Genomic DNA, 14,579 nt, shown 5'->3' with positions numbered 1-14,579 from the left:
CAACTTAACACGAATTTATTATCTCACAGTTCTGCAGGTCAGAGACACAGGTCTCACTGGGCTAAATTCAAGGTGTGGGCAGGCCTGAATTCCCTTCTGGAAGCTCTAGAGGAGAATCCATTTCCTTGCCTTTTCCAGCGTCTAGAAGCTGGCCACATTCTTTAGTTTATGACCTCCTTCCTCCATCTTCAAAGCTAGCAAAATCAAGCCAAGCCCTAGCTCCTGGCAACCACTAATCTGCTTTCTGTCTCTATAGATTTACTTGTTCTGAACATTTCATATAAAAGGAATCATAGGATATGTGACCTTTTGTGTTTGGCTTCTTTCGCTCAGCAGATTTTCCAGGTTCATCCATGCTGTGGCATCTATCAGTTCTTTATTCCTTTTTATGGCCAAATAACATTCCATTATATGAATATGCCACATTTTGTCTATCCATTCACCCTGTGGTGCATATTTGGGTTGTTTCCACTTTTAGCTAGTATGAACAGTGCAGCTATAAACCTTTGTGTACAAGTGTTTGTTTGAGTGCCTGTTTTCAGTCCTTTTGCATACATAGTTGGGAGTAGAATGGATGGCTCACATATGGTGACTGTATGTTTAACTTTTTAAGAAACCACCAACCTGTTTTCCATACAGCTTCACCATGCCACATTGCCACCAACAAACATAGGAGGGTTCCTAATCTCGCCACATCCTTGGCAACACTTGTGATTTTCCGTTTTTGTCAGTCTGTGTGTGCATGGGCACATACAGCTCCCTAGTGGGGGTGAGGTGGTGTTTCTGTGGTTTTGATTTGCATTTCCTTAATGACCGCTGATACTGAGCATCTTTTCAAGATTTGCTTTTCAAATAACTGAATTGGGAAGTTGTGTGAAAGACAGATTTAAAAGAAAGTGAAAGGAAGTTAGGAAAACCAGTTTTCCAGACTAAATCTGATGGGGTCAGGAATGAAAAGTGGGAGTAGGGAAAGAGAAGGAGAAATAAATTGGAGAAATACTGAGAAAGTAAAATTGTCAGAATTTAAGGACCAGTTCAGTGGTGGTTCAGGGACAGGGAGAAGTCAAAGTACCCCCATCAGCCTTATCCGTGAAATGAAAGGGTGGGCCATGTGACCCGAAGTGCTTCCCAGCACGAACATCCAAACATTCGTTCTCAGAGTGACTTTACCTTGCAAATATCAAAGAGGTTTATGAGGTGAAATTTACTTAGCGCTTCTCAAAATTGATGTTGCACACATATATTAACTGCTTATAAAAATAAGCCCTTATCCACTGCAGGGACAGATGAGAAAGGATAAAACTTAAATTAATTGTTAATTAATTTAAGTAATTAATCTAAGCCAGTGTAGCCTCTAAATAGCAGTCATTGTGTTTCACATAACATCCCACAAGTGCCAAGGCCAACTTGTCACTCTGATTAAGGCTAAGGCCCTATCAAAAGGGGAATATGGATTCTAATGGAAATTGTTTGTTAAGAGCTACACAGTGTAAGTAAGTCAATGCTCCAATTCCCAATAAAGGCATAAAAGTCTTATTTTAAAATAGCATAATTCCCTGATAAGAAGGGCACGGTTACATTAGGATGACGAGATTTTATAATTTACAATTCTCTTAAATTTAGGATCTGGCTTTCTCTATCCTTACAGAAAAATACCAAAGTTGGCACATTTTAAAATTTAGACCTGATTTGATTAGATCCAAAACAGGTTTATTAAGAACACTTCTTCAAAGCTATAAATGGATCAAAAGAAAATTGTTCATTATACAAGTCTTCTCTTAAAAATTTAGGAATGACTCTAAATCATAAATAAATGTAAAGTGGTATAATCCAAATAAGCAAGAACTGTACCCACTTGGAAAAGATAAAAGCGATAATTTTATCATGTGTGTTAATGCTAAACAAAAACAATTCGGGCTACAGTGGCCACCTGAGATTTCGCACTAAAACCCGCCCGATCACTGTAAAACCGTCATTTTTAAAGATGGATGAATCCTTGGCTTTTATTATCACTAGGTCATTAAAATAGCAAAAGAATGGGAGAATTTTGCCCTTCCTAAGCTATATTAAAACATCTTTCATTTTCTCAAGTGCTTTTCTCCCATTTGTTCACAATTATTCATCACTTCTTTCTCTTAGCTTAGTCCCCTTCAAGGCACACATTCCATTCAACCATTAAATTGAATTAACCTCCTACCAAGTAATTTATATTCTCTCAGTCTTACTCCTAATAGGATATAAAATGTACATGTTTCTCGGACTCAACCTGATCGTAAAATCATTTCCACTGAGGGTTCGTAGAGAGGCCATGACCAAAGTTAAAGGTTAAACTGTGAGCTTTGCGAGGAAAGGAATTAGAGAAAATGTCTTCTTACCCTGATCTCATCTGGCACAGCTCATACACCTGGAAATTTTTACCCTAATGGGCCCTGCCCGTATTAAGGCCCAATGCAGCTCCCAAACCTGTCCTATAGGCGTAAGCAAGCCTTCTAACTTCTGATCCTCCTTTTCTTCCCATCCACTAATTCCTCTTTGCAGGATATTAGGGGATTATACAAAGTTCCTCTTTGTCTCTAGTAATATTTTTCGCCTTCAAGTCTATTTTGTCTCATCTTAATGTAGATACTCCAGTTCTCTTATGGTTGCTGTTTACATTGAATATATTTTTCTATCTGTGGTGTAATAAAAAATAAATATTTCGTCTTCGGCCCAGGTCCCTGGAACAGAGCTCCTAAAACACTTGGAATTTACTGTCTTTTGTATATTAATGAGATAATGATTCAGGTGTGGAGGGGGGCATAGTTTCAGAAGGAGGCCTAGTTGCCAGAAAAACAACCATTGATTAGAGTGTTAGAACTTTTAAGCCCTAACCCCCAACCCCTGGGGAGGGGAGATGAGCTGGACATTGAGTTCAATTATCTAATGACCAATGATGTAATCAGTAATAACTACATAATGAAATCTCCATTAAAAAACCCTAACTGATGGGGCTTGGAGAGCTCCTGAGTTGGTATGCACATCCATGTGCCGGGAGGGTGACACACTCTGACTCCATGGGAAACAGAGACTCCTGTGCTTGGGACCCTTCCAGACCCTCCTCCATGTACTTTTTCATGCGGTAGTTCATTTGTATACTTTATAATAAATGTAACAGGAAGTAGAACACTTTCTTGAATTCTGTGAGTTGTTCTAGTGGATTACCGAAACTGAGGCTGTGCTGGTCATTGGAACCCCCAAGTTTGTTGTCATCTGGGAAGAAGTGGGGGTTGCCTGGGAACCCCAATTGCTGTTGGTGTTTGAAGTGGGGACAGTCTTGTGGGACTAAGCCCTTTAACTTGTGAGGTCTGATGTGGATAGGTAGATAGTGTCAGAATAGGATTAAATTATTATACATCCAGTTGATGTGAGAGAATTGAATTGGTGTGGAAAAAAACACAGATTTGGTGTCCAAAAAAATGCACACCATCTTTTCATTTCAGCCTGGTTATATCTTTGAAACTAAAGCATGAATCTGTAGATGGCAGATATTTAGATCTTGTTTTCTATCAGTCTGACAGTCACTACCTTTTAAATGGATTATTTTATTCCTTCACATTTAATATTATTATTGATATAGTTGGATTTATGTCTCATTTTTCTTTATAGTTCCTTTTTTAAAAAAGAGTTTATTTGAGAGAGAGAGAGATAGTGAGAGAGAGTCCGAGCAGGGAACAGAGGGAGAAGCAGGCTCACCACGGGCAGGGAGCCCAACGTGGGGCTCGATCCCAGGACCCTGGGATCATGACCTGAGCCAAAGGCAGATGCTTAACCAACTGAGCCACCCAGGCACTCCTCATTTTACTTTATAGTTTCTATATGTCTGTCATCTGTGTTCTTCTGTTGTTCCTTTATTTGTGTCTTTCATTTGTGTTCTGTGTTTCTGTGTATTAAATAGACATTTTCTTGTGTATGATTTTATCCTTTAATAATTTTTGGATTATTTTTGAGTGATTTTATTAGTGTTTGCTCTAGGGTCAGTAATAACTTATTAGAATCTACTTCAGATTTATACTAACTCAATTTTTATAAGATATAAAAACTTTGCTCTAATATAGCCCCATTCCCATCCCCTAATTTTTTTTTTTTTAAAGATTTTATTTATTTATTCATGAGAGACAGAGAGAGAGAGAGAGAGAGAGGCAGAGGGAGAAGCAGGCTCCCAAGGAGCAGGGAGCCCGATGCGGGACTCGATCCCAGGACCCTGAGATCATGACCTGAGCCGAAGGCAGACGCTTAACCATCTGAGCCACCCAGGCGCCCCCCATCCCCTAATTTTTATGTTATTATTGTCAGATATATTAAAGCTATGTATGTTACAAACCCAAAGAATATAGTGCTATAGTTATTATTTTATATAATCTGATGTCTAAAAGATAAAAGGGAAAAAACCTATATACAGAGGTTTTTTTTATATTGTCTTATTTATCATTTCTGATTTCTTTATGTCTTCCTAGGGATTTGAGTTACTATCTGATTTCATTTTCTTACTCTAATACAGTTTCATTTCCTCCCCTGCTCGTTGTACTGTTCTTGTCAAATATATTACACCTATGTGTTGGAGGTCCACCAGTATAATTGCATAGATATTATTCAATGCAATTTTTAAATCAGTTAAGAAATACATAATTGTACTTTCTTTTATAACTACCTGCATAATTACCTTTATAAGCACACTGTGTTTTTTTATATGAATTCAAATTACTTTCTGGTTTAATTTCTTTTCAGCATCAAGAACTTCCTTTAGTATTTCTTGTAAGCTAAGTCTGCTAGCAATGAATGTGTTATCCACCTTTTCTTTCTTCTTTCCTTCTAGTATCTCCATTACATTAATCCCATAATTAAGCATTAATTATGCAACTAGTGCTATCTCACATTTTTCTGAGACTTTTCATTTCTCATCACTTTTTCCTGTTCTTCAGATTGCATAATTTCTATTGATCTAGATTCAAGTCTGTTGATTTTTTCTTCTACCAGCAAAAATACTCTGTTGAATCCCTCTAGTGGATTTCTATAATAGTTCTTATATCACTTTCTGTTAGCTTCTTTAACTAAACCCAGCAATTCAGTTCTGCCTTTCAGAGGTGCCCCAAGCCCGAGTCCCAGTTACTCCGTCCTGAGAGATTTCCGGACCTTGTCTCTACCAACGTTCATGGAAATTCAGTCAGCATCTTTGGATTCATACTACAACTATCTATTATCTGTAAAGCAAATGCCATTATTCCTATTTTAAATAAACAAGAAAATTTAAAGCCAGAATTAAGCAGTAATTTGTCTAGAAAATGAAGGACTAGAAAGCAGATCTTTGGAGTCCTAACCAAACCAGTTATGGAGTCTGTATAAGAATATCTGGAGATTTCTTTAAAATTCAGATTCCTTGCTCCAGTCATTCTGATTCAAATAATTGAGGTAAAACTCAGGAATCTGGATTTTTAACAGCGCTTCAGATGATTCTAGTAGAGGGAATCTGAGAACAATAATATAATTGACAACCAATTACATGCTCAAAAGCAGTGGGGAGAGAACAACAACCTAGCCAGGCAAATTCAAGCATGGGAAATAAAAAGAAGAGAAAGAATCTTCATTTTCTAACAGAGTGATTGTTGCTAGTCTGAAGTCAAGGGCAAGGACTCCAAGCTGGGACTTAGTGGCCACATAGTTCTTACCCTTAATAAGAACTAAGTAAGAACATTATCTTAGTAAAAGCATTATTCTGAATATGACTAACTGTCCCAACGCCAAATAATTTTAAAGAAAATTCTAACATTTCTAATATTTTAAGCCTTTAGAAGAAATGCGAGTTTCAAAGCAGTATCTACAGATCACATCTGGAGTTGATGATTTTCCAGATTATTAGCTTTTTAAAATATTATATCCTATCTTATTTCAATAAGGTCTGATTATTTCTGTAATTTATTTTGGTACATAAATTTACCAAGTGTCTATTACAACAGGCTTTTTTATATAAGTAAATAGAACAAGGCCCAGCCCTCAATGACTCAAACAGAAAGATGAATACATTGATCCAAACATAGTCTGTGGAATCAGGCAGCCCTTGGTCTATGTCCCAGCAACTTTCCTTATTAAGGTAAAATCTTGGACTGATTACTTGACTTCTTCTACTCTCAGGTTCTTTGTATAACAGAGAAAACAACATTGTCTACTTCACTGGATTTTGTGGGAGTTAAACAGTATAATTCTCAAGACATTTAAGACATGACTATCCTCCAAACTTACAGTGAACCTGAGACAAAGAGCTATTTAACTCATTAATGAGTAAGCCAGTGGAATGACAAAGGGGAATGGGAGAAGTTGGTATACATAATAAAATGAAAAATTGTTGGAATAAGATTGTTAAATTATTTATAAAACTGGTTACTATCTTATAGTATCTTAAGTGATCTTTTCCACAGAAATTATTTGTATCCCTATCATTTACAAATTATTTATAATGTAATTTGCAATCTGCTAGAAATTTTCATCCAATTCCATCTGGGCCTGAATCAAGAGTAAATAGAAACTCAAACAAAGATGTATTCCTAGACAATTAGATAATGCTTGAATGGTCCTGTCAGACACTATTCCAGCATGGTAAGACATGAAGTCATCATTTTGCCTTATTTCCAAGTTTTGGATAATTTTTCTTAATACACATAAAGCATTTAGCACAGAGCCTGCTACATAACTAGTGCTGAAAATCTGATAGCATATTTATTATTTCTCTTTATAATCCCAGCTCTACTGTATACTAGCTGGCTGATCTGGGGCAGTGTTCTATCTGTCCTTTAGTTTCCTCAACTACAAAATGAGGGTAATACCTCACAGGGCTATCATGAGGTTTAAGTAAGGATTTAATATGTGCAAAACACTTAGTGTCTGGCACATACTAATCACTAAATAAGTGAAAGTGAATGCTTTCATTCCCCAAGGCATTTGATGTCACACTGTAGCCAACATTTTCACAATACAAGGAAATAAAAGGGGGAAAAAAAACTGCTGTGATGTCAAGAGGGTGGGCACAGCTGGCCAGAGGATGCCCAAAGACCTTTTGCAGCTTGAATTTGGACTAAAGAACAAGCTATTTATAGCTGGGCTGGGAAACCAGCTCACCCTTACCTCAAACATTATTAAAATGAACACATTCCAGGGTTCTGAAAGCAAAGATTAGTTTTATACTCTTGTTTGTCTAGTTTTTGCTCTCATCCTAACACAGTAATAAGGCACAACACACTTTCACAGGTTACCACATGAACTGCCTGATGTTTTTAGACCAAACGTAGGCCTAGGTGTCCATGACATCTTTCCCTGGGGATGAAAATGTTAATTATTTTTTACTAAGAGCAGCTTCCCCAGCATGTTTGACAGCCGCATTTGATGTGGAAATAGAAAGCAAATGTCACCACCCACCAAACACTCAACACAATCACAGCCTGAAGAGCGATTCCCATATTTTCCTCTCTATGCAAGGAGCATCTGAAATGCGTATAGGGAAGACAAATTATCTTCCCAGCAATCTTCTCCTGCCATTGGTACATTGGGGAACACACTTTTGACCAATGATCAGCTTTTTTTTTTTTTTAATGTAACTTGTTCGTTGTTGTTTTTTTTTTTAAGATTTTATTTATTTATTTGGCAGAGAGAGACACAGCGAGAGAGGGAACACAAGCAGGGGGAGGGGGAGAGGGAGAAGCAGGCTTCCTGCAGAGCAGGGAGCCCGATGCGGGGCTTGATCCCAGGACCCTGGGATCATGACCTGAGCCGAAGGCAGACGCTTGACAACTGAGCCACCCAGGCGCCACCAATGATCAGCTTTTGCTGGTGTAAATAAGACATGCATCTGAGCTTTGTGGACTACTTCTCCATGGATGATTATATGAAGGATATACCCAGAACCCAGAGACAACCTGGATACAAATCACTGGGCAGCCACCTGGAGTTGCGTCTCCTCCCAGGTCATGTTTCCTAAGTTGTGAATGCAGCATCTCTGAGGCCAGATGGCTCAGCACACTGAGACTGTCACAGAAGATGTGCATTTTAAATAAGCATATAACGAGAACAAGAAGGATATAATGGGTCATCCTATAGCCAATGATTAGTGCCCCCCAAAAATTGTCATGGCCTTTCCAGAAGTGATATGTTCATCCCTACTTATTTATTCAGCTATTCATTTATTGATTTACTCTCTAACAATAGAAGTAATAACTCTATTACCAATTTCAGATAATCTGCATATTATCAAAAAGAACAAAGGAAGAGCCAAAAGCTCTGCGTAATTCCACCACCTAAGTATTATCCTACCAATATATTTTTGGTTGATGTACTTCTGGTGTCTTTTCATGAGGGAGAGAGAGAGAACCCATACTTTTGTACCTTTAGACATACGTTTGTAACCTGGCTGGCAGGTAAGGGTTCATTGCAGTTATCTAAGTCTGCACAAAAAACCACCTCTTAACTTAGTAGCTTTAAAATCAGCAACGTTTATTTTGCTCACAAATCTAGGAGCTCACAATGTGGGCAGTGCTTGATGGGGACAGCTTCTCTTTGCTCCACTCTGTGTCAGCCAGGCAGCTCAAAGGCTGGGGCTGACACCATCTGAAGGCTTTCTCACTGGTGCCTCGCCTGGAGGAGCTGAGCTGGACAGCTGGGGGTCCTTGAGCATCTGTTTTCTATGGGCTCTGTCCTCACGGTGTATCCAGTAGGTAGCCTGGGGTGAGCTGGGCTTCGTACATGTCAGCTTCGGGTTTCCAATGCTGGTGTACAGCTGGGGGCGGAGGGGAGAGGGGGATATCACCTTTTATGATTTAGCCTTGGAAGCAAACTGCATCGTTTCCACCACATTCTATTTCTTTAAAACAAGTCACTAGAACCAGCCCATATGCATGGGGAACACAAACTGGAGTCCACCTTCTTGGAAGAAGTGTCCAAGAGCTTCTGAACATGTTTTAAATCCCCTGGGGGAACTTAACAATTAAATGGACGGTTGAATAAAGAAATAGGGAAGGGTGAAGCACTTCTGAGAAAGGTTGTAAAAATCTTTTAACACTAATCATCTGTTTCCTCTGTGTGACCTTATAGCTCATCTCATTCTTGAAATATACTTATAAAGGAAAATACATACTTTCTGTGGCAATAAACGTTTGTTGGCTGAATAAATTTAGCAAGTCATAAGTATTTTTCTATATCAATGAATATTTTTACAGTAAAATTTTAAAGGTTGCACTGTGGGCATATCATAATTTATGCAACCAATTTCCAGTTACCAATTCATAAATATTAGACTATTTACTTTGTTGTATAAATAACTCTATGATTAATATCCTAGAACAGAAGTCTCTACTTGCTTTTGATAAATTCATGAACATAGAATTTCTGGATGAAAGGGATTTATGTTTTTAAGGTTTTGAATAGCTACTACAAAAATGTCCTAGGTTTTTTGTTTGTTTTTTGTTTTTGTTTTGTTTTTGTTTTTTAGGAGACTTTCATTTTTAGAAGAGTTTTAAGTTCACAACAGAATTCAGCAGAGGATACAAAGATATATATATCCCCAGTCCCCACACATGATAGTCTCCACCATGATCAGCATCCCCTACAAGAGTGGTACCTTGGTTACAATCCATGTACCTACACTGACACATCATTATCAGGGTCCATAGTTTACATTTGAGTTCACTCTTGCCGTTGTACAACCTATGGGTTTGGACAAATGTATAATAATATACATCATTATAACAACATACAGAGTATTTTCAGAGTAAAATGACATATATCCACCATTATAGTATTATGAACAACAGTTTTGCTGCCCTAAAAGTTATCTGTACTCTGCCTATTCTCCTTACCTCCCCGGTATCCCCCAGAAAACACTGATCTTTTTACTGTCTCCATAGGTTTGCCTCTTCCAGAATGTCATATCATTGGAATCACAGAGTATGTAGCTTTTTCAGATGGGCTTCTTTCACTTAGTAATATGTATTAAAGTTCCCTCCAGGTCTTTTTATGGCCTGATAGCTCATTTCTTTCTAGCACTGAATAACATTCCATTGTCTGGATGTACCACAGTTCATTTATCTATCTATGAAGGACATCTTGGTTGCTTCCAAGTTTGGGCAATTATGAATAAAGCTGCTATAAATATCTGTGTGCAGGTTTTTGTGTGAACATAAATTCTCATCTTCTTTGGCTAGACACCAGGAAGTATGATTGCTGTATAACAGGCCTATATTTAATTTTGTAAAAAACCACTAAACTATCTTTTAAAGTGGTTGTATTATTTTGCATAAACACTAGCAATGAATAAGAGTTCCTGTTGCTCCAGCTCCTCGTAAGCATTTGGTGTTGGCAATGTTCTAGATTTGGGCCATTCTAATAGATGTGTTATGATATCTCCTTGTTTTAATTTGCATGTCCCTGGTGGTATATGATGTGGGGGCACCATTTCATGTGCTTTTCTGCCATCTTCATATCTTCTTTGACCCATTTTTTAATCACTTTCTTTGTTTTTTTATTGTTGAGTTTTTGGGGTTTTTTTGCACATTTTGGGCAACAATCCTTTGTCAAATGTGTCTTTTGCAAATATTTTGTTCCAGTGTGTGACTTGTCTTTTCATTCATTTGACAGTGTCTTTTGCAAATCAAAAATGTGTAATTTTAATGAAATCCAGCTTATCGATTATTTCTTTCATGGATCATACCTTTGGTGTTGTATCTAAAGAGTCTTTGCCAAATGCAAGGTCATCCAGATATTCTGTTATCTTCTGTAAATTTTATAGTTTTGCATTTTACATTTAGGTCTGTGACCCATTTTGAGTTAATGTTGGCGAAGGGTATCTCTTCAGGGTCTAGATTAATGTGACTTCCAATTGTTCCAGCTCCATTTTCTGAGAAGACTATTTTCTCCATCATATTCCAACTACTCCTTTGCCAAAGGTCAGTTGGCTGTATTTATGTGGGTCTATTTCTGAACTTTCTATTCTTTGTCCTATTCTTTTTTTTTAAAGCATTTGGTGTTGGCAGCTGAGTGCGGAGCCCAGTGTACGGCTTGACCTCACAACCCTGAGATGAAAGAGTCAGACGCTTAGCCGACTGAACCACCCAAGCACCCCACTGAGCTTTCTATTTTATTTCATTGATCTATCTGTTTATTCTTTCACCAATACTATACTGTCTTGATCACTGTAGCTTTCTACTAGGTTTTGAAGTCAGTAGTGTCAATCCTCCAACTTGGTTCCTGTCCCTCAATATTGTGTTGGCTATTGTGAGTCTTTTGCCTGTCTACATGAACTTCAGAATAAATTTATTGATCCATATGAACTTTAGAATAAATTTATTTAGAATAAATTTATTGATAATAATTTGATAGAATTTTGATTTGGAACATATTGAATCAAGTTGGGAAGGATGGACACCTTGTTAATATTGAGATTTCCTATCCATGAACATGGAATATATCTCCATTTACTTAGTTCTTCTGATTTTTTTCATCAAAGTTTTATAGTTTTCCCCATATAAATCTTATGCATATTTTGTTAGATTTATACCAAAGTATTTTATATTTTGGATTGTTAATGTAAATGGTACTGTGTTTTTAATTTCAAATTTCACTTATTCATTGCTGGTACATAGGAAACTAATTGATTTTGTATATTAACCTTATAAACTTACAATAATCACTTATTAGTTTCAGGATTTTTGTTGTTGATTCTTTCAGATTTTCTCCATAATCATGTCATCTGCAAACAGTTTCATTTCCTCCTTCCTAGTCTGTATACCTTTTGTTTCCTTTCCTTGTCTTATTGTATTAGCTAGTACTTCCAGTGTGCTATTGAAAAGCAATGGTAAAAGCAGACATCCTTGCCTTATTCCCTTTCTTAGACAGAAAGCTTTGAGTTTCTCACCCTTAAGTGTGACAGTTGCTATAGGTTTTTTACAGATATTCTTTACCAACTTGACAAAATTCCCCCCTATTCCCAGTTAACTGAGCATTTTTATCATGAATAGGTGTTGAATTTTGTCATATGCTTTTTCTAAACCTATTGATATGAGCATGTGATTTTTCTTAGCCTGTTGATGTGATGGAGTACATTAATTGATTTTTGAATGTTGAACCAGCCTTTCATACCTGGGATAAATCTCACTTTGTTTTGGCATACAAGTCTTTATATACATTGCTGGGTTTGATTTACTAATATTTTACTGAGGATATTTGCATCTCTGTTCATGAGAGATATTGGTCCGTAGTCTTCTTTTCTTGTAATTCCTTTGTCTGGTTTTGATATTAGAGTAATGTTGGCCTCATGTTAAGAAATATGTCCTCTGGAGGCTCCTGGGTGGCTCAGTCATTAAGCGTCTGCCTTTGGCTCAGGTCGTGATCCCGGAGTCCTGGGATCGAGCCCCGCATCGGGCTCCCTGCTCTGCGGGAAGACTGCTTCTCCCTCTCCCGCTCCCCCTGCTTGCGTTCCCTCTCTCGCTGTGTCTCTCTCTGTCAAATAAATAAATAAAATCTTAAAAAAAAAAAGAAAAGAAATATGTCCTCTGCTTATACCTTCTGAAAGAAATTGTAGAGAATTGGTATAATTTCTTCCTTCAGTGTTAGGTAGAATTCACCAGTTAGTCCATCTAAGACTAGTGCTTTCCATTTTAGAAGATTATTAATTATTGATTCAATTCCTTTAGTAGATATAGGTTTATTCAAGATAGTCTATTTCTTCTTGTGTGACTGTTGGCAGCTTGTGTTGTTTAAAGAATAGGCTCATTTAGGTTATCAAAAATGTGGGCATAGAGTTGTTCATAGTATTCTTTTATTATCCTTTTAACATGCATTGGACCCGTAGTTATGTCCCCTCTTTCACTTCTGATATTATTTATTTGTGTTGTCTCTCTCTTTTTTTCTTGGTTAGCCTGACTAGAGGTGTATCAGTTTTACTGATCTTTTCAAAGAAGCAGCTTCTGGTTTCATTGTCACTATTATTTAGGAAAAAAAACAAAAAACAAAAACAAAAAAACCCTGTTATCTGTTAGATCATTTAAGAATAAGAAAATAAGTTTTCAGTTTACATTCACTTATTCTTTCTTTGAATTTCTTCCTTATTTTATGTAGATCCAAGTTTTGAGTTCTCTCTGAAGAACTTTTAACATTTCTTGCAAGGCAAGTCTATGGGCAATAAATTTTCTCAATTTTTTTTGGTCTGAGGAAGTCTTTATTTCTCTTTCATTCTTAAAGGATAATTTCACAGGGTACATAATTCTAGATTGGTGGGGCTTTTTTTTCCTCTCAGCAATTTACATATTTCACTCCAGTTTCTCCTTGTTTGTATCATTTCTGAGAAGTCAAGTGTAATTTTTATCTTTGCTGCTCTATAGACAAAATATTTACACCCCCCCCAACCCCTCCAGTTTCTTTCAGGATTTTTCCTTAATCTTTGATTTTCTGTAACTTGAAAATAATATGTATAGTTATAGTTTGGGGGACATTTATCTGTGGATTTTTGTTTGTTTGTTTTATATTTATCCTGCTTGGTGTTCCTTGAGTTTCCTGCATCTGTGGTTTGGTGTCTGACAATTTGGGCAAATTCTCAGTCATTACTGTTTCAAATATTTCTTCTGTTTCTTTCTCTCTTCTCCTTCTGGCATTCCCATCATGCATTTGTTACACCTTGTGTAGTTGTGCCACAGTACTTGGATGTGCTGTTCTGTTTTTCTCAGTCTTTGTTCTCTTTGCTTTTTGGTTTTTAGGCATTCTATTGATATACCCTCAAGCTCTGAGATTCTTTGCTCAGCTATGTCCAGTCTAGTAATAAGCCTGTTAAAGGTATTCTTTGTTCCTATTATAGTGTTTTTTATCACTATCATTTCTTTTTGGTTCATTCTTAGAATTTCCATATCTCGGGGCGTCTGGGTGGCCCAGTTGCTTAAGCATCTGACTCTTGATTTCAGCTCAGGTCATGATCTCAGAGTTGTGAGATTGAGCCCAGCATCGGGCTCCATGCTCAGTGCAGAGTCTGCTTGAGATTCTCTCTCTCTCCCTCTCCCCCTTCCCCCAGCTTGTGTGCATGCACACGTATATGCTCTCTTCCTCTCAGATAAATAAATAAAATCTTTAATAATAAAAAAAGAATTTCCATATCTGTTTATTTTGCCTTCTGATCTTACATGCTATCTACTTTACCTATTAGATTTCTCAGTATATTAATCATAGTTTTTAAAAAATTTCCAGTGTGATCATTCCAACATCTTTGCCATATATGAGTCTGGTTCGGATGCTTGTTCTGTCTCCTTAAACTGTATTTGCCTTTTGGTAGGTCTTAAAATATTTTCTGCTAGCCTAGCATGACTTACAGGATAAAAGGAACTGTTGTAAATCGGCCTTTAGTATTATTGTATGGGGGAAGGGAAAGTTTTCTATAGTCCTACAATTAGGTCTCAGTGTTATGTTTGCTTGGATTATGATCCTAAGCTGATATCTAATGCAAAAACTGAAAAAAAAAGTAATTATAAAGTAACTTAGGAGCACAGATCCACATCAAAATGATGTGTGTTGTCATAGTA

The sequence above is a fragment of the Halichoerus grypus genome, chromosome 9, assembly GCF_964656455.1.
Source record: "Halichoerus grypus chromosome 9, mHalGry1.hap1.1, whole genome shotgun sequence".
NCBI classification, from domain to species: domain Eukaryota; kingdom Metazoa; phylum Chordata; class Mammalia; order Carnivora; family Phocidae; genus Halichoerus; species Halichoerus grypus.
Note: the sequence above shows the minus strand (reverse complement) of the source record.